The 23,713-nt window shown below is 38.5% G+C and overlaps 1 protein-coding gene across 1 annotated transcript in view; it reads left to right on the forward strand.

Moving 5' to 3' along the window:
* Nucleotides 1-23,713, forward strand: part of LOC114493998 (T-cell surface glycoprotein CD1a-like) — a 338,703-nt gene that overhangs the window by 55,496 nt on the left and 259,494 nt on the right.

A 23,713-nucleotide genomic window follows, 5' to 3' on the forward strand; every position in this document is an offset into this window, starting at 1 on the left:
CTGAGAATTGTTGTGGTGCTGGTTCTCCCTCTCCCTCTCCCTCACCTGTTGTAGTTAAACCTCAATGGCTTTTGGCACATCAAAGTGGCTTGGCTTATCCCCAAGTCAGATGGGCTGCAAGGACTGCTATGACTACAGTGAAGGAGCTGTAGTGCAGGGGCCCACTCCATGGACCAGGACTGTTTTGCAGGGCACTGGAGCCCGATGAATCTGCCTTTTCAGTATGTCATTCATGGAGGTGGTTGGGTGGTGCTACAGCATGTTCTGAAGCTGTCCACCAGGTGTGCTGGCTCTGGTGCCTCCTTGGAGGTACAGGCCAAGGTCAGCTGCTGCCTGAGCCCTGCCTGTGGCCATCCAGCATGAGGTGCAAAACGATCTGCAGATGGTTGCCACTTGTGCTGGACTTGGAGGTGCCTGCAAGGAGCCAATCTGTGGACCAAGGCTGGCTGTTGCCAGTGTGAGTCTTGGGGCTTCACAGCAAGTTTCAGGGCATATGGAGGCCAGATGCAGCTTGTTTGGGGTTTGTGGGCCTTTTGAGAGATTTTAGGAGAGTCTCTAGCATGAGTCATTTTAGGCTATTCATGTGGAAATGAAACTGGAATTGGTTTTGGAGAACCACAGGTTTGATGGGGCAAAGTACTGGGTAATCACCAGGGCAGGGTAAACTGGTTTTAGCCAGGTTGATGGGGATTCTTATCTAGTGCCCACTGGCTCTGTGGGGAATGTGGCGGGGGTGGTAGGTGGTGGGGGGAGTCTCAGCAGAGGAACGATGGCCTATGCCAAGACTTCTCTCTGGGAGAAAGGTGCCCCTAAATCCATACAATTTAGTTTCTCCCACATGTCAGTGTGGCTGCAATGCTGGAGCTCAGAGTAAGTGATTGAGTAAGTTTGTGTGTGGGCTCCTTAAGAGGAATGTCTGGGACTCAAGAAGCCCTCCATCTCACTCAGCCACAATTTCCACTGGTTTTCACAGCCGGGAGTTACAGGGACTTATCTTGCTGGCACTGGAACCCCGGGCTTGGGAGCCTGGTGTGGGGCTAGGACTCCTCGCTCCTCATGGGGTACCTCCACAGCTGAGATATCCCTCTCAATTTTTAACTTCCACACATGGGTGTGGGACTAGCCCATTCAACATCTCTGCTCCTCCAACCAGTGTCCTTGTGGCTTGCTCTGTATACCTTAGTTATAGGACTCCATATTCATTTTTTATGGCTGTGTAGTATTCTGCTGTAAAGGTATACCAAATATATTTAGCAATTCTTCCCTTTATCTTCTGATCTTTTACTTGTAAAAACAGTGCTACAGGGAATATGTATTTCATTTTGTGATAAAGATATACAGTTTATACATCAGCAGGATAAAAGAGGGATTGCTCTGTCAAACAATAGGTGCATTGGAACTGACAGCAGTTGTTGAATACCCTTCCATAAAGGCTGTGTTAACTTACACTCCAACCAGCAATGTAGGCAATTACATATTACCAAAGCATCAGTGAACTTGCATATCTCTTATTACGGGTGAAGTTGAGCATATTTTCATGTGTTAAAAACTTATATTTTTTTCCTGATACACTGTTTTTAAATTTTGGATTTTGTATAACCACTAAGGATTTAACTTTTTTTAAGGATTTTATTTTTTTATTTTTAGAGAGGGAAGGGAGGGAGATAGAGATAGAGATAGAGAGAGAGAGAGAGAGAGAGAGAGAGAGAGAGAGAGAGAGAGAGAAACATCACTGTGCGGTTGCTGGGGGTTATGGCCTCCAACCCAGGCATGTACCCTGGCTGGGAATCGAACCTGGGACACTTTGCTTCCCAGCCCGCACTCAATCCACTGAGCTACACCAGCCAGGGCATAGGATTTAACATTTTAAGGCTATCCTCTGCAAATACTTTAAAGCAAGACCAGACATAGAATAGAGGTTAAGATTTATGAACTCTGGAGTCTTGGGTTTATGTCACCACTTCCTGAGAGACTGTTGGGCAACTCATCTAACCTCATTGCCACAGCTTCCTTATCTGTAAAACTTAGAGAAAACTTTGTATTAAATCAGATAATACAATGAAGACCCTGTACTGTACTTTCCTTAAGCACAGTGCCTATCACACAATAAGATCATAGGACTGTTAGCTCTTGTTAGTTTTCATCTGTTCAATAAATGCTATACGTATAATTAAGAATTTTATTAGTGATAAAAAAGCAAGAATTAGGCTAAATATTGTAATTAAGTAATGGAGCTTAAGAATTGTGGGTAATTTGTGTTACTTTAAATATTTTCTAATATCTAATTCTTCTATAATGGGAATGCATTTTCTAATAGAAAAGTGTGTTTTTTTTTAGAAAGGGAACTTTTTTCAGGTTTCTTGAGATGCAATTGACATAGATCACTGTATAATTTTAAGCTACACAGCATAATGACTTGATATATATGTACTGTGACATGATTACCATAATAAGTTTAGTTGATATCGTTCATCACTCATATAGATACAGATGTTTTTTCTTTGTGATGAGGATTTTTAGGATCTACTCTGAGCAACTTTTAATTATACCATACAGCAGTGGTAATTACAACCTTCATGTTGTACATTACATCTCCAGTACTTTATTATCTCATGACTGCATAAAGTTTGTACCTTTTGACCACCTTCATCCCATTCCTCCACCAATCTACCCCCTGGCTGTTAACTGCAAATCTGATCTTTCTTTCTATGTTTGTTTGTTTTTTAGATTCTGTATACAGTATTTGTCTTTTCTCTGTCTGACTTATTTCATGTAGTATAATGCCCTCAGTGTCCATCCTTAAATTATTTTACTAAAATTCTCCTTCCCTCTTTTTCTCATTATAGACAGAGAGTGCATGGGCTGAAGAATACTCCGAAAAGAAGAAAGGGTCTCACAAGCGTTCAGCATCCTGGGGCAGTACAGATCAGTTTAAGGAGGTCAGGAAAATGATTCCAAGAAAGTAGGTGTGGAAATTTGACCTCTGACTTGGGTATCCAGTTCCTTAAAGTTGTGGGCGGCAGGAATTTGTCATTGTGGGGAAGAGGTGGTGGGTATTTTTTTGTTCTTGTTTTTTGTTGTTTTTAGTTTTGTTTAATTGAGAAATAACAAAAAAACACAGTTATGTTGATTAGATAAAGATTTCAATGGAGAAATGTACACATTTCTTATCTGATAGTGTGTATTCTTTTTAATAATGAGAGTCTGTTCCTCTTAATATAATACAAATATCAGATGCATAAAGTTGTAGTGCTATAACAAACTCACATTTACTATTTTCATATATAATGATAATGTTCTTGCAATTCAGTAACCCAGTATAATCAAGTTGATTATGTCCCTGTGCTATGGTCCCTGTACCACTTTCTGTGCCTGAAAATTATAACATTTACATTTTCCATACAGTATAGAAATAAAACTAAAATTCTGTCCAGGGATAATATTGGATAGTGATTAAAATTATATTGTTATTTAAAGAGTGTATGTGTGAATACATTTTGTGGCATGAATTGATTTTGAAATACTGTTTAATTTTTGGAACTGTTGAAGGCTAAGTGTTTGATAAAGAAATCTAAATCGAAATAAAATGTGATTTATAAAGGCAATGAGAGAATAATTATTATTTTTTATTTCTTTGTGAAAGCTGTAATATAATTTATTTTCAATGCGGAAAACTTCCCCTGGGTAGTACTTGGGAGGTGTGAAGGCTCAGAACAAATTGGAACATAATTTTGTTTCTCTTTATTTATTTTAAAAGATTTTATGTATTTACTTTTAGAGAAGGGAAGAGAGAAGGAGAGGAAGAGAAACACATGAGAGATACATCAGTAGGTTGCCTCTCGCACTCCCCCAGCTGGGGAGCTGGCCCACAACCCAGGCATGTGCTCTGACTTGGAATGGAACCTGTGATCCTTCAGTACAGGCCAGTGCTCAATCCACTGAGCCACACCAGCTAGTGCTATTTCTCTTTTAAATATACACTCATATGCACACCTGTATATGTATATATAAAAATTATGTACACTAAATCAGGTTTTGTGATACAGTTTGAAAATTCAAAACCTTTATTAATGCCGAATTTTACTGGGTCTTATTAAGCAAGGATGTTTATGTAGTGTGGAAAACACTCTGATGCGTTTGTTATTTTTCCCTTGTTTTAGATTGCAAAATTACGCCAGCAGTTGCAGAGAAGTAAACACAGCAGTCGGCATCACTGAGATAAAGGAAGACAGTCTCCATTCCATGGCAGCCATTCTGCCATTAACCAGTGTCAGGTAGGAGCACAGATACTACAAAATCCAGAGAAGGGATTTGTTGTTTTGCTGGTGATGTGTTATTTCATAGGTAACTGTGTAGGACAAATTAATGCAAAAGCCCATTTGAAACTGATTAAATACAAAATCACAGTCTTCAGTTAAAAAACATTAAGTTGAGAAAATGATATTTTCATTAGGTGATCTGTGATATGACTTCTAGGAGACACAGGTAGTTTTCCATGTTTTGATTCACCATATTTTTGTCACTATCAACTTAGTATGTTGGAAGAAAAATAATATAGAGAGATAAGCACTGGGTATGGAACCAGACCTTGGACAAGTAACCTGTTCTAAGGCTCAGCTACCTCACCTGAAGATTGAGGATAGTAATGATACCTCTATCATCAAGTCTTTTAGTAGGGAAAAACCTTGAGCTGATTTGATTCCTTGATAGAACCTTATTTCTTTTTTTAAATTTTATTTTAATCATTGTTCAAGTACAGTTTTCTCCTTTTTACTCCCATTCCAGCCCACCCACTCAACCCTCCTCACTTCCCTCCCATTGCCACCCTCCCCCTAGTTTTTGTCCATGTGTCCTTGAAATTTGTTCCTGTAAACCCATCCCAATGTCCCCTGAAATTCCCTCTTTTCTCCCCTCGGGTCACTGTCAGTCTGTCCCCTACTTCAGTGTCTTTGGTTATATTTTGCTTGTTTCTTTGTTTTGTTGTTTAGGTTCCTGTTAAAGGTGAGATCATATGGTATTTGTCTTCCACTGCCTGACTTGTTTCACTTAGCATAATGCTTTCCAGCTCCATCCATGCTGTTGCAAAGAGTAGGAGCTCCTTCTTTCTTTCTGCTGCATAGAATTCCATTGTGTAAATGTACCATAGTTTTTTGATCCATTCATTTACCCCTAGCTATCAGAGAGATGCAAATTAAAACCACAATGAGATACCACTTCACACCAGTCAGAATGGCCATCATAAACAAAGCAACAAACAACAAGTGTTGGAGAAGTTGTGGAGAAAAGGGGTCCCTAGTGCACTGTTGGTGGGACTGCAGACTGGTACAACCACTATGGAAAGCAGTATGGAACTTCCTCGGAAAAGTAAAAATGGATCTGCCTTTTGACCCTGCAATTCCACTGCTGGGACTATATCCTAAGAAGACTAAAACACCAATACAAAAGAACCTTTGCACCCCGATGTTCATAGCAGCACAATTTACAATAGCTAGGTGCTGGAAGCAACCTAGATGTGCATCAGTAAATGAGTAGAACCTTATTTCTTGATGTCTCATCCTGGGAGCATTTCTCTTTAACTGAATTGAAACTGGACAGGGTCCCTTCACAAGTAGAAAGCTAGAAAAGTTTGCTAACCCATTTTATATACAGGTTGATAGCTTCTGATAATTGTCAAGGACATGTGGATTGTTTTCAAGAGAAAGTATGGTATATATTTTTTCAAACTAATTTTGTCCCAAAATATTGATGCATGGGTCAAACTTGATTTCATGAATTTATAGTTTGGTTGTAACCTCCAATAGTTTATTTCTATATAATGTATTTACTTATAAATATGAATATATATTAATAACATTAAAAAACCTAAACATACCAGATTCCTATCTGGAGAAATAGAAAATGTAAAATTGGTAAAATAAATGAAAAATCTGTACACATTAATAATACTAAAATTGTGATGCTAACTAAAAACCAAACTGATTCATTCTCAAAATTCTACAGACCCAGATGGTTTTACAGGTGAATATGCTAATCTTCCATTTCCTCTATTTTATCCATAAATAGTTTACACATATTCCTAAAAGATAAGGCTGTGTTTTATTCCCAAATGATACTTTTACTTAAAGGAAAATAGGGTTTAAGATTGACTTTTATTTAATTAAGTGATGAGTTCTAGGAGTTTATAGTTTTTTTTTTATTTTATTGATTATGCTATTATAGTTGTCCCATTTTTTTCTCCCCTTTATCCCCCTCTACCCAGTACCCCCATTCTCTCCAGCATGTCCCCCAACCCTGTCCCTTAGTTCATGTCCATGGGTCATTCATATAAGTTCACTGGCTTCCCCATTTCCTATATTATTCTTAACCTCTCCATGTCTATTTTGTACCTACCATTATGTTTCTTATTCCCTGTACGTTTCCCCCCATTCTCCCCTGACCCAGAATAACACTGGTTATTCCTGGATGGTAGGACTGTGGATGATTTCTTTCAGACTTTTGGGTATTACTTTGGGAAATAGGAACAAGGAAACAACTTTCTTTAAAAATAATGCACTTTAAAATCTTAACTGAGAATACTCTCCAGACCTTTATCTGTATGAGTCTTTTATATTTACACTTTGGATGTTGAACAGTTTATTTTTACACCACCAAGTTAAGAGCCATGCCTTCCCTTTAAATGCCAAGGACAGTTTTTACTGTACTCTTTTTTGTACTGTCTCCCTGTAACTGACACATAAGAGATGGAAGCTATTTTATGTTGGGTTTATGGATATATCCCGTTCTAGCCAACAAATACTTTTCTTCCCGTACTGTTACACAGGTTTTCTTTACTTATTTAAACAACTTATGCATTGTATGTTTTAAATGCATTAATGCATTACTTTCAATGCTGCTGAGTTCATTGATATTTAAAAGTTCGTATTTCCTCCCTAGTTAAATTTCTCTCAGAAAATTCTGGGGCTGCTTTATTGCTCACGGTAGGAAATGCAATGGAGTGGATCAATTCTGGCTTCTTTTTCTCCCTGCCTTCAGGAAATCAGGTTAAATGCAATAGCTTATATTTCATTGGTTATTGCTTCTGGACCCAAATTTTTGATATTTGATAGTTTGTGTTTTCTTAGCAAGAGTATTTAAACGAAGAACACATATTGTTATTTCCCATATTGTGCAGTGTCCCTTTTGTAAGAAGTAAATTAGAATCAATCTCACAAGGATATTAATTGCTCTGGTTTTATTTTCATTCTGTGGTGTGTGTGTATGTATGTGTGTGTATATATATATATATATGTTTTTTTTTTCAATTCAAACTACCTTGTCACTACTACAGTCCTATGGTAAAACCCAAACTTTGAAATAGGGAAACAATGATTGGATTTGTATTGAGTACTTTAGGAAATACAACTTTTTTTGTTTATGCCATCTTGTAATCCTTATTAAAAGAAGTAAAAAAAATAGAGCACATCCAAAGTTCATTTGTTCTTAGGCTGTACCACCTCCACATTTATTTCTGGATGGTCCATAAAGATAATTATGTGAAATAAATATCCAGAGTTGAAATATAAACTTTATATTCTGCAAATACTGAAACCTATTTTGTTAAAATACAGTTTGTTTCTCACCATATCAGGGCTAAGTTTTACAATTGATGAAAGATTTCAAAAAAGATAAAGTTACACCTATCTAATCTTAATATGCCCCGGTATTCTTGTTTTCTTGTAAAGTGGTTGTGCAAACATTAGGCAGATTTTAGTTCTGGTTTTTGTCTGATGATAAATGCATTCTGATTTGGTATAAAAGGTAGAAGATAGGTATTTTTCCCCATTTAATATAGAAAGTAGCCATTTATTCTGAAAGGGTTGTTCTCAGCCTACCTGTGATTCAGGTAGGCGCCTGGTTCAGTCCCTGGTCTGGATTCAGACAAACAGTCGCTGTTCTGTGTTGTTTGTTGTGTCCTTCCCTTCACTCCCTACTGAGGATACGGTTGTTCCTTTATTAGCAATCCAGGTATCCCAACAACCACATTTCTGTTTCTGCTCTCTAATGAATGAATGAGCTTCAAATACCTAATCTTGAGAAAATAGGAATGGTTACCTTAATTTTAATGACAAAGTTTTTAGTGTGCTCTTCACAAACGGAGTTAAGACTTGCTCAAGTAACTAGACTTGCTAAAGCAGTTCATGTTGCTTTTGGGTTAAGTGGACAATCACATACTCTTGGAAAGAAAATCTTAGAGACACAAAAACTGAATAATAAAAATCCCTTCTGTGTTTGTTTGTTTGTTTGTTTTCGAGAACCTTTGCTCGTGAGAAATTAAGGGCAGTGTCCATTCACATTCATAGTCTCGGATTCAGGCTTCTTCCTTGGAGGAACTAGTGATTTTCCTCTGTGTTACGGTGTGTGTGTCTGCATGTGAAGAAGATAAATATATTGGAACTAATGCATTAGTGAAATAAATCAGTAAAATGAAAAGGACACAAACCAAGGACATAAAGTCAGCATTTTCTGGGGGCACTCAAAGGTGACTGAATCTTGGCAGAACAAAGACAGTATTGCATTCTGGGGAATATCACTGAATAAAAATAATTTAAAATACTTCTGAAGGGATAACCAAATAAAGAAGTAGGACTATTTGAGCGTGGGCTGAGAACCAAAGTGTCGCAGGTTCAATTCCCAGTCAGGGTACATCCCGGGGTTGCGGGCCATGACCCCCAGCAACCACACATTGATGTTTCTCTCTCTATCTCCCGCCCTTCCTTCCCTAAAAATAAATGAATAAAATTAAAAAAAAAACTGAAAAAAAAAGAAGGAGGACTATGCATGTGAAAAGATTTTAAGGGAAGACTTAACTTTTCCATGGGTCCATTTTTCTGACCCTCAGATAAGGTCTTTCCAGCAGCCTATGCAGTACTCAACCATAGCAGAGGTTTTTTTGAGAGCTTGTGAGCAACTCAGAACTTGGGCCAGACTCCTATGGATGAGAGGTGGCCTGCATTTCACCTACTTTGGTTCATACAATGACTCAAATGTTACAAGCAATCCTCTTTTAAATAATAAATAAGACTCTTTAGAACTAAGAGCACTTTGAAACTGCTGTGAACAATTAAGTTAAAATGTTTTCCTACAGGAATGCAATGGTCTGGATGACAAAAGTAACACACCTGAGAAATGCCTCAACACTAAAGAGTGGGCAAGAAAACAGACCAGGAAATTGAGTGATTGGTGTGTGTACACACTGGCTGTTTTCATTAGCTTACACTAATTTGAATTAAATATCCTTCCCTCTAGTACTTACATTCAGAACCCTCCCAGGGGGTTACAGCTTTTCCTTAGTAATCAACTAGAGCTTTGGATGATGTCTCCCAATTAAAGGGGAAAGTAGAAAAATAAGACACTTATTGATCAGCTTTCTGTAACTCTGGCAGGAAGTATTCTGTGTTAAAGCACGCCAAGATATGTGTAAGTATGCAAATATGTATAAGGATAAGATGTTTAGAGTTTCTCCCCCATTCAGAGAGAAGTTGCTAGGTAATTTCAGGAATGCTGATGTCAATTGCTTAGGGAGTGTCCTCCCTTCCTCTCAGGACAAATGTGCACACCGTATGTTACGGTTGCAGTGTGTGTGGACCTTCTTGCGGTTTGTGATATGGAAAGACATGTTTCTATTTCTACTAGAATGAACTAAACAAATAAATCTTCCTGCTACTTTCCCATGAAAATGTGATAGTGGATTGAGGTGTGCCCATGATTTTCTATGAAGGAAAAAAAGTACTACTACATTTTCGTCTCTAAGTGGAAAAAACAAGCACCAAGTTTCTCTGTGATTTCTTTAAAGCAAACTGAGTTCTCACATCTTATCCTGCTTTTCTGGTGAAGTCAAAAGTGGTCTGCTTCTAGTGCTATTTTCCACAGCATAAAATTCTCCTTGCCATTGTTTTATTTAAAAACCAAGCCTAAATCACAACCCGGTTTACACTCTGTCTTTTATCCACATAAAGAATTCTCACAGCCAGCAAGGCAACTTACACATAAAAGGCTTTCCAAAGAAATAAGCCCAACTCATTGACAGAATTTTTACTAGCTGTTATTTCAACACAAGTTTTGTTGTCTATCTCAAACTAAATGGTTTCCAGTATTTCCCACATATTATCACAGCTGCAAATCCAAGATATTAAAGAGAGAAGTCAATTTAAACATGGTCTTTACCATCTGTCTAAAGTTTCCTGATGAGTGTTATATTCACAGACACAGTGCTTTTGTGTGTGGATCACAATATGAACTCCTTTACATAAAGACAATATGTTACAATGTCAATGTTTCAAGACCACAGAGGAGACTTCATAACTTGAGTCAAGCATTAAGAAGTTCATCATCGAATGTCCAATAGCATCTGGGTTTGAAAGTGGATCCATGTCTGCAAATAGGCTGAACCAGGCTGACATGTCTTGGTTACCATTGTTGGGAGCTATTAAAGGAAGCATACACACATTAATGAGTCTCAGACTTTTGAAATCACATTACTGTGCCACTTTCATGATTTTAAAGTAAATGCTTGTTTTGAATAAAAAAAGACAACTGACAAGAATAAACTATCAATTATAACTTCTTGAGGATAATTATGAAAAACTAATGCAGATGCCAATACTTGGCTGAGGCTCCTGTATCTAAGTGATGGCATGTTGCTCTGAGAAAACATGTGATGAAAAGGCAAGCAGTAGTGAAATTTTCTGAGAATCACTAAGATCATTTATACAAGGCTCTCAGATGAGGTTCAAAATTCAAAGTAATCTTTGTTCCTACAAAGTAGGAACATTACATTGTAAACTTAGTACCTAAAGTATTTATTATAAAAGCAATATTAAAATATCGACATAAGGGGAGAAAATCCCCCTAACCCTATCGCATTAACACACCCAACAGTTATTTTGGTCTATAATCTTTTCATTTGCCTTTTCCATGTGCACTTGACAAATTTTTTATATTTTTTAAATTTATTTTTTCAGTTATAATTTACATACAATACTGTATTGCTTTCAGGTGTACAACATAGTGATTATACATTTATATAACTTATGAAGGGATCATCCCAATAAATCTCATACCATCTGACACCATGCATAGTTACAATATTTCTGAATATACTTCCTATGCTGTACTTTACAACCCTGTGACTTTTTATATAAGAAAGAGAAATTAAGAAAATCTCACTGACAATTGTATCAAAAGAGTAAAATATCTATGAATAAATTTAGCCAAGAGGATAAAAGATCTATAGTCTAAAAACCATAAGACATTGAGGAAATAAATTGAAGTCACAAATAAATGCAAGGATACACCGTGCACACGATTGGAAGTATTAATATCATTAAAAAGTCCATACTACCTAAAGTAGTCTACACATTCAATACAATTCCTATCAAAATACTAATGACATTCTTCTCAGAACTAGAATAACTCTAAAATGTGTATGAAACCATAAAAGACCATGAATAGCCAAAGCAATTTTAAGAAAGAACAAAGTTGGAGGTATCATACACTGCTTCCAAACTCTACTACAAAGCTATAATACTCAAAATGGTATGGTACTTTCACAAAAACAAATACAAATCTCAGTGGAACAGAACAGAGAGTGCAGACATGAATCCTTCCTATTTGGTCAACTAATATACAACTAAGGAGATAAGAGTATACAATGGAGTAACAACAGTCTCTTTAAGAAACATTTTGGGAAAACTAGACAGATGCATGCAAAAAAAACAAAAAACTTGACTGCTTTCTTAACGTGATATAAAAAAATAAACTCAAAATGGGTTAAAGATTTAAATGTAAAGCCTGAAACCATAAAACTCCTAGAAGAAAATATAGGTAGTAAATATTTTACATCAGTTTGAATAATATTATTTTGGATACATCCTCTCAAACAAGGGAAACAAAAGCAAAAATAAACATATGGGGCATCATTAAACTAAATAGCTTCTGCTCAGTGAAGGAAACCACCAACAAAAAACACGTACTAAATGGGAGAAGATATTCATCAATGATACGTCTAATAAGGGTTTGATATCCAAAATATACAAGGAACTCCTACAACTCAATAATAACAACAAAAAATAATCCGATTAAAAATGGATGGAGGACATGAAAAGACATTTCTCCAAAGAAAACACATACAGGTGGCCAACGGACATGAAAAGGTGCTCAAGATCACTAATGATTGGGAAATGCAAATCAGAACCATGAAGAGATCACCTTGTACCAGTCAGGATGGCTGTTCTCAAAAAGTCAACAAACATCCTGGAGAAGATGTGGAGAAAAGGGAACCTTTGTGCACTGTTGGAGTGGCTGCAAATGGGTGCGACCTCTGTGGAAAAGAGTATTCCTCAAAAAGCTAAAAACAGATCTGCCATATGACTTAGCAATTCCACTTCTGGTAGTGATCCAAAGAAGACAAAAACACTGATTCAAAACATATATGCCTGCCTATGTTCACTGGATTATTATTTACGATAGTCAAGGTATGGAAGCAATCTAGGTGTCCATGGGTAAAGATGGTATTTAGATACACAAACACACACAATGGGATATTATGCAGCCAGAAAAAGAATAAAATCTTCACATTTGTAACAATATAGATGGACCTAGAGGGTATTGTGCTGAGTGAAATAAGTCAGAGAAAGACAAATACCATACGGTTTTGCCTATATGTGGAATGTAAAGAAACATAACAAAACAAAACAAAACAAAATGAAAACACACTCATAGAAATGGAGACCAACAGGATCCTAACCAGAAAGGAAGAGGTGGGTTGGATGGATAAGAAAAGATGAAGAGGAATACAGTAAATAATACTGTGATAAGTTTGCATGGTAACAGATGGTCACTAGAATAAGTAGGGTGATGACACTGTAAGGTATAAAAATGTGAATCACTATATTGTACACCTGAAACTAATACATACCAACTGTACATAAATCAAAAATGTAATACAAATTAAATGCAAGAAAGAATGAATACCTGACTTTAATCACATGGAGACCTCAGCTAAATTGAAATAAGAAGCATCTTAGTTAAAACAAGAAACAGTAGAACAGAGGGACTGTATCCTATTAAAGAGTCCATATCCAAAAGATTTTGTAAAGCTGTGTAAGTGCATCAGATTGAATAGCTAAAGAGATATGGCAAGTGAATACAATGCCTACCCTTAGACTTGCTGTACCAGCGGGGAAAGTGCTATAAATTTCCTAAAGTTTACAGTCACACTGGGATCGTGCAAGTGACTGTACTTGTTCTCAGGAAACAAACTACAGTATTTAGGGTTAAAGGGTCATGATGCATGTAACTTAACCCTCAAGAGGTTCAGAAATAACACCGAGGCCTGCATAAAGCAAATGGGTAAAACACTAACAATAGGTAAATGTGAGTAATGGGTATACAGCTGTTTTCTGTGGTATTTTCATTTATGCACAATTTCTGTACATTTGAAATTCCAATTTTAAAAGTTTTTTAAAAACATCAGTGACTAAGATTAATATGTATGTAAAGTTCTGCAAGACAGAGTGTGTCTATTTTCTGTGTATACCCTACATGGAAATTACAACGTGGACCAGCTCTGCAGACAACAATATGATAAGTACGCAGTACATTAGCAATTACTGCATGCCAGGCCCCATGCTAGTGCGTGCAAGAATGCATTATTCGTCAGCAGGCATCTGGTAATCAGAGAACATGTCCTATCCCCATTGGTATTATCCCTTGTAAACAAACCTTAGCACAAAATATTAAAGGTTAAAGTACAGAATTTAGTTTACAAGGACAAGCTCACCAATTTCTATTCAATGCTTTCTATGGTGATGGATAGCCAAGTACAGCTTTCATTCTAATTCACTGCTTATAAAATATTTTTCTGGGTAGTATGAGGTGAGGACTAAAATGACCTCTTTCTACATGTATCTGAATTTGGCTGATTGCTAATACAATGGCAAAGAATATAAATAAGTAACTTACATTTTGTTAATTTATTTGGCCTCTGTGAAGGCATGGGTTTGTTATCAGTGTGTGGAAGAGGAAGTTCTAATCCCCCTTTGGAGGCCCAGCCTGTGGGGAGGGAAGTGACGAATTATCCACTGTTGATCAGACAGGAAGTAGCATCAAGTAGCACCACAGAAACAAGACAAGGTAAAAATATCTAGTAAGTCTTCATACCAGTGTAACATTTCAAAGAAGTAAAGGAAAGTAAGGAGGTGAGGTGACAGATGTATTCATTAACTAGATGGGGAGACTCTTTTCACAATGCATGCATATAGCATATCCACAGAATGTAGCACTTTCAGTACATTACAATTTTATTTATCAGTTATATCAATAAAGCTGGAAAAAATTTGAAAGGCAATATTTTAAAAAGTATAGAAAAGTATTATGACAATGTTGCATCAAACAGAGAATATCAATAAAGATTTAGAGATCACAAAAAAGAATCAAATAGAAATACTGAAACTGAAAAGTACAATAACGGAAATGACAAATCCACTACAGTGGATCAACAATAGATCCGAACTAGCATGAAAAAGAATTAGCTAACTTCAAGATAGACTGGTAGAGATTAGCAATCCAAAAACAGAGAGGGGAAAAAAGAGTAAAAGGAAATGAACAGATCCTGAGAGGAATGGTGGGCCAACATCAAAGGCACCAGTATACACTGCCCTGGCCAGGTGGCTCAGTTCTTTGGACGATTGTTCTGTATGTCAAAGGGTTGTGGATTTGCTTCCTGGTCAGAGCACATACCTAGGTTGTGGGTTCAATCCCTGGTCATGGCATGTACAGGAGGCAACCTCTCCTCCCCTCCCCTCTCCTCCCCTCCCCTCTCCTCTCCTCTCCTCTTATCTTCCCCACTCCTCTCTCTCCCTAAAGTCAATAAACATATCGTCAGGTGAGGATTAGGGGGAAAAAAGAACCAATATACACATAATAAGTCTCAAAAGTATGGAAGGGGGACTTTGAAGAAGTAAGAGACAAAATGTCCCAACTCCGTTGAAAACATCGACCTACTCATCTAACAGGCTTAACAAAACCCAAGTAGATCAATACAAAGAGACCCTTATGTAGATAAATCATAGACAAACTATTGAAACCCAAAGGTAAATTCCCCACATTCATGGATTGGAAGGATCAATCCCCACATTCACGGATTGGAAGGACCAATATCATCCACATGGTAATTAGCTCCAAATTGATGTATGAATTCAGGTTTTTTGTAGTAATTGACAAGCTGATTGTAAAATTTATACAGAAATGCAAAGGGATTAGAATAGCAAAAATAAATTTGATGAAAGAACAGTGTTGTGTACTTATACTACCTAATTTTAAAATTTATTATAAAGCCATGGTAATTAGAATAGTATGGAACAGAACTCAAAATACAGAAATACACCCTTACATTTTTTGGTCACTTAATTTCAACAAAAATGCCAGGAAAAGTCAATGGAGAGAGGAGAATCTTTTTAACAGACGGTGCTGGAACAACTGGGTATACATATGCAACATACAAAAATAAAAAGCCTGAGATAACTCACATCACACACAACAATTAATTCAAAAAGATCATAGTCCTACATGTAAGAGCCAAGAAATAAAATGAGGACAACTAGACATATGGAAGATAAATAAAAAATAATAATAAAATAAAAGTGGTAAAAAATCATTGTAAGATAATAATAATACACATACATGAAAATGCCAGCTCTGTGGGATAGCAAAGTGACGTTTGTCTCACTTTCTCGGTTTTAGGGGTTAATCTTGTGCTCCCCCTTTCAATCCGTCTCTGGACCTTTTGTAACTCCCTGTCTTATCGTCCCACTTGGAATAAGAAAAAAAAAAAAAAGAAGAAGAAGAAAGAAGAGGGACAGGGGCAGGAAGAGAGAATATCCGAAAAAAAAGGGGGGGAAAAAGATAATAATAAGCCTCCTGCTGACTTTAAGCCTAAGGCTGTCCAGTGAGTTCTGCTGGTCTTCCTAGATACTACAGGAAGAGCGGTCTGGGCTTCGCTTTTCTCCCTTCTTTTGGTTCTGAGAGGGTGGGGACTAGGTATGGGTCCCACTATTCACAGTTTTCCAGCCTCAGGCCCAGGTCTTCTGTGAGCTGCTAGGCTCACATCAGCCACTCATCTGCTCAAAGCGAAGTCAATCTCCAGCAGTGGAGCCCTAGACAAGTGGAGTGCACTGTTCCCCTCTGCCACTCACTTTGGGTGTGTGCAGAGTGGGACAGGCGGGGTGCAAGGTTCAGCTCGGCCACTGCTTTTTGGTGTAGCATGAGACTAGCGGGGTGCACAGGTCCCCTCTGCCACTCACTCTGGGCACACACAGCTGAAATCTCCCTCCAGGGCACCAGTCCCTGTTGGAGAGATCCTTACAAAGCAGCTGCCCACCTTTCTTAACAAGTGCACCACACAGCCCCACTTTTCAACCCTATCTGGAGACTATCCAAGTCAGGGTCCAACATGGCCCCACTCCTCCTTTCTCCAGGTGTCGCTGGCACCCCACTTTCTCTGGTGCCAGCGTCCACAGTCCCAGTGGATGTATCCTGACTCTGTGTGTCTCTGGCTTCGTTTCTGCTTCCCCCAGTGATTTTCAGCACCCAGGTCCCTCCTAGCGCTGGGCTGACTCCCTGCTCTGGTAGGGGAGGGAGCTGCTGATCTAACTCTCCTCCCTGCATCCTGCTACAGGCGTTGGGCAGGGGCGGCATCAGCCTTGGTCCAGACGAAGCTCCGAGGGACCTTACCAACCCAAAACACTTTCCTCACTGTCTGTTTTTCATTGTCCTGCGGTTTTTTGCCTCCAAACTTCATATAAGCTGGGATTCCATCGGTTGTTCACTCTGTTCCTCAGAAGATCGTCTAGGTGTTCCAGCTGGGCACAAGGAGAACTGGGCTCCACTCCCGCCTTCCTCACCGCCATCTCCACATTCTATTTTGTTTCTTGATTCTAGATGCCTTGCTCACTTGGAGTATTAGAGTAGCCACTTGATAGAGCTTCCTAACTCAGTTTCTTTTCCATCTATACTGCTGTAAAAATTTCTTCTAAAATGCAAATCTGATTATGATATTTCTCATTATTGCCTTCAGGATAAAGTCCAAAATCCTTGGCATAACACTCAAGACCTTCTCTGGCTAATTCATGATCAAATTGCATGGTCATTTCATTTTAGCCATTGTAATGTAATGTCTACTGGCCATCTGTATGTGCTCTTTGGAGAAGTGCCTATTTGAAATGCAAGGTATCTGGATAAAAACAGACACATATATCAATGGAACAGAATAGACAGCCCAGAAATAAACCCACACCTTTATAATCAATTAATAATTAAAAGAGGAAGCAAGTACATATGATGGGCTAAAGATAATTTATTCAATTATGGTGTTCAGAAAACTGGATAGATATGTAGAGGAAAAGAAAACTTAACCGCCTTCTTACACTACACACAAGAGTAAATTCAAAATGGATCAAAGACTTAAATGTTAGATCTGAAACCACAAAATTCTGAGAAAAAAACATAGGTAGCAAAATTTCGAATATTGCTCATAGCAATCTTTTTCTCAGATATATCTTCCCAGGCAAGGCAAACAAAATAAAAATAAAGAATTGGGCTACATCAAACTAAAAAGTTTTTGCAGAGCAAAGGAAATAATCAACAAAATAAAAAGACAAACCCACAGGATGGGAGAACATGTTCACTGATACATCTGATAAAGGGTTAATATCCAAAATCTAGGATGTACTTACAAAACTCAACACCAAAAAAACAACTTAACCCTTTCATCACTTTGAAAACTTCTTGCCAATCCCTTCTAAACTACAAAGTTTCTTTTGAGAAATCAGCTGACAGTCTCAGGGGAACTCCTTTGTAGGTAATTATCTGTTTTTTCTTCCTGCTTTTAAGATTTTCTCTTTCTCTTTAATCTTTGGCATTTAAGGTATGGTGTGTCTTGGTGTGATCCTTTTTGCATCCATCTTGTTTGGGACTTTGGTGTTTCTTGGACTGGCATGTCTATTCCCTTCACCAAATTACAGAACTTTTCTTTCATTTTTTAAAAATAGATTTCCATTTTCTTACTCTTTCCCTTCTTCTACTGGCATCTCTATGATGTAAATGATGGAGGCTTGAAGTTATTCTAGAGTCTTCTTACACTATCCTCGACATTTTTGGATTTTTTTTCTTCTTCTTGTACTAGTTGGATGTCTTTTTCTCCCTTATGTTCCAAATATTGATTCTTGGCTTCATATACTCTGCTGTTGATTCCCTGTAAATTGTTCTTTATTTCAACTAGTGAGTCCTTTGTTTATCTTTGGATCATTTTTATCTGTTGAAGTACACACTGAGTTCCTTGAGCATCCTTATAACCAGTGTTTTGAACTCTGCCTCTGATAGATTGCTTACCCTCATTATGTTTAGCTCTTTTTGTGGAGTTTTGTTCTGTCCTTTCATTTGGGCCATATTTTTTGTCTCCTCATTTTGGCAGCCTCTGTGTATTTGTGTATTAGGAAGAGCTGCTTTGACCCCGTGTTTTTGTAGTGTGGTCTAATGTAGTAGGTGTCCTGTAGGCTTTAGTAGCACAGCCTCCTCTATGCCCCAAGCTGGGTACTTGAGGTTCATCCTTCATGTGGGCTGACTACTCCCTCCTCTTGTAGTTGATTCTTGATTGCTGGTCAATACGGGGGGATTTATCCCATACAGACAGCTGGTAGGACTGGCTGTGACCCCTGGCAAGCAACTTCTTCCCTGAATGGCTTGTGGAGGTGGTTGGGTGGTAGTGCCCAAAGGGGTCTGTAACTGCCCACTGGGTACACAGGCTTTGGGTTTTCCCAGGTGGTACAGGCCAAGGTGTGTTTCTACCTCTGTTCAGTCTGAATCTGAGGTTCCTTGGAGTAAGCTATAAAGCAGTCTGCAGGTGGCTCCTGCTAGTGCTGGGCCTGGGGCCACTCAGCAAGAGGTATGGTATCTGGGCTCAGCTGTTGTTTGTTTGAGCAAATTTAGCACAGTCTGAAGTCTGTTGTGTGCCTAGCCCAGCCCTTCATATGGAAAAGCCACTGCTATAAGCTTGGCTGGGCCCAGAAGGTGGATGGGGCAGACCCTTAAGCAATCGCCAGAGGGGGACTTACTGTGTGAGCCAGGTTGATGGAGAATCAGATATGGTGTCTCCCACACTGTGGCTCTGTGTGGGAGAGGGTTCAGAAAAGGTCCCTGGCTGGTGTGGCTGAGTAGATTGAGTCCCAGCCTGTACCAAAAAATTGCTGGTTCAATTCCCCAGTAAGGGCATATATAAGAATCAACCAATGAATGCATAAATAACTGGAACAACAAATCAATGTTTCTCTCTCTCCCTCTCCCTCTCAAGTAAAAAAAAAAATTAAAAGCAACTCATTCCTAGGTAGTATATCTTTTCATTGCAATAGTAAATGGGATTGTTTTCCTTTTTTATTTTAACACTAGGACATTTTTTTCCATTGCTTTTAGAAAGAGAAGGAGGGAGGGAGGAAAAGAGACAAAGAGAGAGAAAGAGAGAGACAGAGTAATACTGATGTGAAAGAAAAACTTTGATCAGCTGCCTTCTTGCACACTCTCTGACTGGGGATTGAACCTGCAACCTGGGTATGTGCCCTGCATGGGAATCAAACCTGTGACCTTTTGGTCTGTTTGACAATGCTCCAACCAAATGGCCAGGGCAGGATTGTTTTCTTAATTTCTTTTTCTTGTAGTTCATTGTTAGCATATAAAAATGACACCGATTTCTGAATATTAATTTTGTATCCTATTCTTTGCCAAATTCATTTATTAGATCTAGTAGTGTTTTGGTGGAGTCTTTAAGGTTTTCTATATAGAATGTCATGTCATCTGCAAATAATGACAGTTTTCATCCTCCTTTTCAATTTGGATGCCTTCTATTCTTCTTCTTGTCCCATTGCTGTGGCTAGTATTAACACTGCCAGTACTGTGTTGAATAAGAGTGGTGAAAATGAACATCCCTGTCTTGTTCCTCATCTCAGGGGAAACACTTTTAGTTTATACCCATTGAGTATGATGTAACCAGTGGGTTTGTCATACATGGCCCTTTTTATGTTGTTGTATGATTTCTCTGTTTCCACTTTGCTGAGAGTTTTTATAATAATTTGGTACTGGATGTTATCCACTGCTTTTTCCTGCCTCTATCAATATAGTCATTTGAGTTTTATCTTTCAGTTTGTTTATGTGACATATCATGTTTATTGAATTGTTAATATTGTTCCAAGCTTGCATCCCCAGAATAAATCCCACTTGATCATGGTGTATGATCTTTTTGATGTATTTCTGGATCTAGTTGCTAATATTTTGTTGAATATGTTAACATTTGTGTTTATCAAGGGTATTGACCTATAATTTTCCTTCTTTGTAGTGCCTTTATTGGAAATTAAGATAATGTTGGCCTTGGAATTAAGATAATGTTGGCCTTGTAAAAAGAGTTTGTATGTCTTCCCTCCTTTTGAATTTTTTGGTATACTTTGGGTAGGATAGGTATTAGTTCTTCTTTGAATATTTGGAAAAATCTGACTGTGTAGTCATAGGGTCCAGGACTTTTGTTTGCTGGGAGCTTTTTTGATTACTTGATTTTCTGACTTTTTTCCGGATCCAGGTTTGGAAGATTGTATGTTTCCAGGATTTTATCCATTTGCCCATTTGCCCATATTGTCCAATTTGTTGGCATATAGTCACACATAGTACTTTTTTACAACCCTTTGTATTTCTGTGATGTCAGTTGTTTCTTCTCCTCTTCCATTTCTGATTTTATTCATTTGGGTCCTCTCTCTCTCTCTCTCTCCCTTTTTTTTCCTTGATGACTGTGGTTAATTGTTTGTCAGTTTTGTTTTATCTTTTTTAAAGAAGCAGGTCTTGGTCTCATTGATCTTTTGTGTTGTTTTGTAGCCTCTTTGTCATTTCCGCTCTGATGTTTATTATTTCCTTCCTTCTGCTACTTACTCTGAGCTTTGTTTCTTTTTCTTTTTCTAGTTCTTTTCGAAGTAGGGTTAGATTGTTTATTTGAGATTTTTCTTGCCTCTTGAGATAGGCTTGTAAAACTATAAACTTCCTTCTCAGATCTGCTTCCTCTGTGTTCCACAGATTTTGGGTTATTGTATGTTCATCCTTATTTTTGTCAGAACTTTGTATTCTTTGATCTCATTGTTAACCCATTCATTGTTTAAAAACATGCTATTTAATCTACATGTGTTTGAATGATTTTGAGGAATTTTTTAAAGATTTTATTTATTCATTTCTAGACTTCCGGCAAGATGGAGGAATAGCTGGATACACCGTACTTCCTCGCACAACCAAGAACAGAAGCACAATAATTTACAACAATGATTTGCAGTCATAATATCAGAACTGTCAGAGGATTTATCTAAATGGAAGTCGGACAGCCAAGAAGTTGAAGTAGACCCGTACATCCAGACTGGTAGGGGACAACGAGCCGAGCGAGCGGGCCCGGGGCTGGCGCAGGTCGCAGGCGCACGTAGGTCGGGGGAAATTTGGCGCAAAATCAGCGCGACAGCAATCTGGGACGCAAGAGCGCAGCGGTGTAGCGGTGATCCCTGAGTACGCAAGCAGCGGCTGGGGGAATCAGTGGGGCAGCGATAGTGAACCAGGGCAGAGCTCACGGCCCAGAAGCCCACGGAAGTGTCTGACTCCAGGAGAAAGGAAGGGTCGCCATTGATCCCTCCTGTCCCCGCTCCCGCCCCCGCCCCCACATATAACGTCACAAGCTAGCGACTGGGGCGCCAGCCCCAGTGAACACCTAATGCTCCGCCCCCTACCATAACAAGAGCGACCAGACCGGAGAAAAAATAAATAAATAAGTAAAATAATAGGAGAGACAGGGAAAGACATAAGACATGTTTCCAGGAGAACAGATCAGTCCCCCAGGACTCATCCTTTTGAGTGACCAAGAAATAGCCAATCTATCAGATGCACAGTTCAAAACACTGGTGATCGGAACTGGTTGATTTTGGATCCAAAATACATGAAAAAATGCAGATTATCATAAAAGGGATGCAGGAAGACATATGGAGGAGAGCCAATTGTGAAAGGAAGGAATCTGAGTCTCAAAACAACACAGTGGACCAGAAGGAAGATAGAATCAACCAAGCAGGAGAGCATGATGAAATAAAAATTCAAAAAATCGAAGAAAAGCTTAAGACCATCAAGGACACCTTTAAACATTCCAACATCCGAATTATAGGGGTACCAGAAGGGGAGGACCAACAAGTGGAAAAGTTATTTGAACAAATAATAAAAGAGAACTTCCCCAAACTGGCAAAGGGAACAGTCTTCCAAGAAATCCAAGGAGCGCAGAGAGCCCCAAAGAAGTTGGACCCAAGAAGAAACACACCAAGGCACATCATAATTACATTAGCCAAGGTAAAAACGAAGGAGAGAATCCTAGAAGCAGCAAGAGATAAGGGGACAGTAACCTACAAAGGAGTTCCCATCAGACTGTCAGCTGATTTCTCAAAAGAGACCTTACAGGCAAGAAGGGGCTGGAAAGAAATATTCCAAGTCATGAAAGACAAGGACCTACATCCTAGATTGCTCTATCCAGCAAAGCTCTCATTTAGAATGGAAGAGAAGATAAAGTGCTTTTCAGATAAGGTCAAATTAAAGGAGTTCATCATCACCAAGCCCTTACTTTATGAAATGCTAAAGGGACTTATCTAAGAAAAGAAGATAAAGAAAAGACATGTATAGTAAAAGGACAGCAAACTCACAATTATTAACAACCACACCTAAAGCAAAACCAAAAGAGCCTAAGTAAACAACTAGAATAGGAACAGAACCACAGAGGGCACAAGGGGGGGGGGGGCTAGCAGTAGGGGTGGGAGGAGGAGAGAGGGGGAAAAGGTATAGAGAATAAGTAGCATAGAATGTAGGTTGAAAATAGATAGGGGGAGGGCAAGAATAGTATGGGAAATGTAGAAGCTAAAGAACTCATAAGTATGACACATGGACATGGACTAAAGGGGGGGAATGTGGGTGGGAGAGGGGGCACAGGGTGGAGGGGAGTGAAGGGGGAAATGGGACAACTGTAATAGCATAATCAATAAAATATATTAAAAAAAGATTTTATTTATTCATTTCTAGAGAGGGGAAAGGAAGGAGAAAGAGAGAGAGAGAGACATCAACTGGTTGCTTCTCGCACGGGTCCAACTGGGGACCTGGCCTGCAATCCAGGCATGTGCCCTGACTGGGAATCCAACCAGAGACCCTTCTGTTCCAGGCTGGCACTCAACCTGCTGAGCCACACCATCTTGAATTTTTTTTTATTGTAGTTGATTTCTAGTGTCATGCCGTGTGGTGAGAGAAAATGGTTGATGTAATTTCAGTCTTTTTGAATTTGTGAAAACTTATTTTGTGTCCTGACATGTGGTCTATCTTTGAGAAGAATGTATAATCTGCTACTTTGGGATGAAATGTTGTTTAAATATCAATTAACTACATTCCATGCAATGTGTTGTTTCAGGTTTCTGTTCCCTTGTTTTTTTGTCTGGAAGATAACTCCACTGGTGACAGTGGAGTGTAAAATCCCCTCTTATGACTGTATTGTTGTCTATCTGTCTCTTAAGATTTTCTTTATATATGTAAGTGCTTCTATGTTGGGTCCATGTATGTTATAAAGGTTTATATCCTCTTGTTGGTT

The sequence above is a fragment of the Phyllostomus discolor genome, chromosome 4 (genome assembly GCF_004126475.2).
Source record: "Phyllostomus discolor isolate MPI-MPIP mPhyDis1 chromosome 4, mPhyDis1.pri.v3, whole genome shotgun sequence".
Taxonomy (NCBI): Eukaryota; Metazoa; Chordata; class Mammalia; order Chiroptera; family Phyllostomidae; genus Phyllostomus; species Phyllostomus discolor.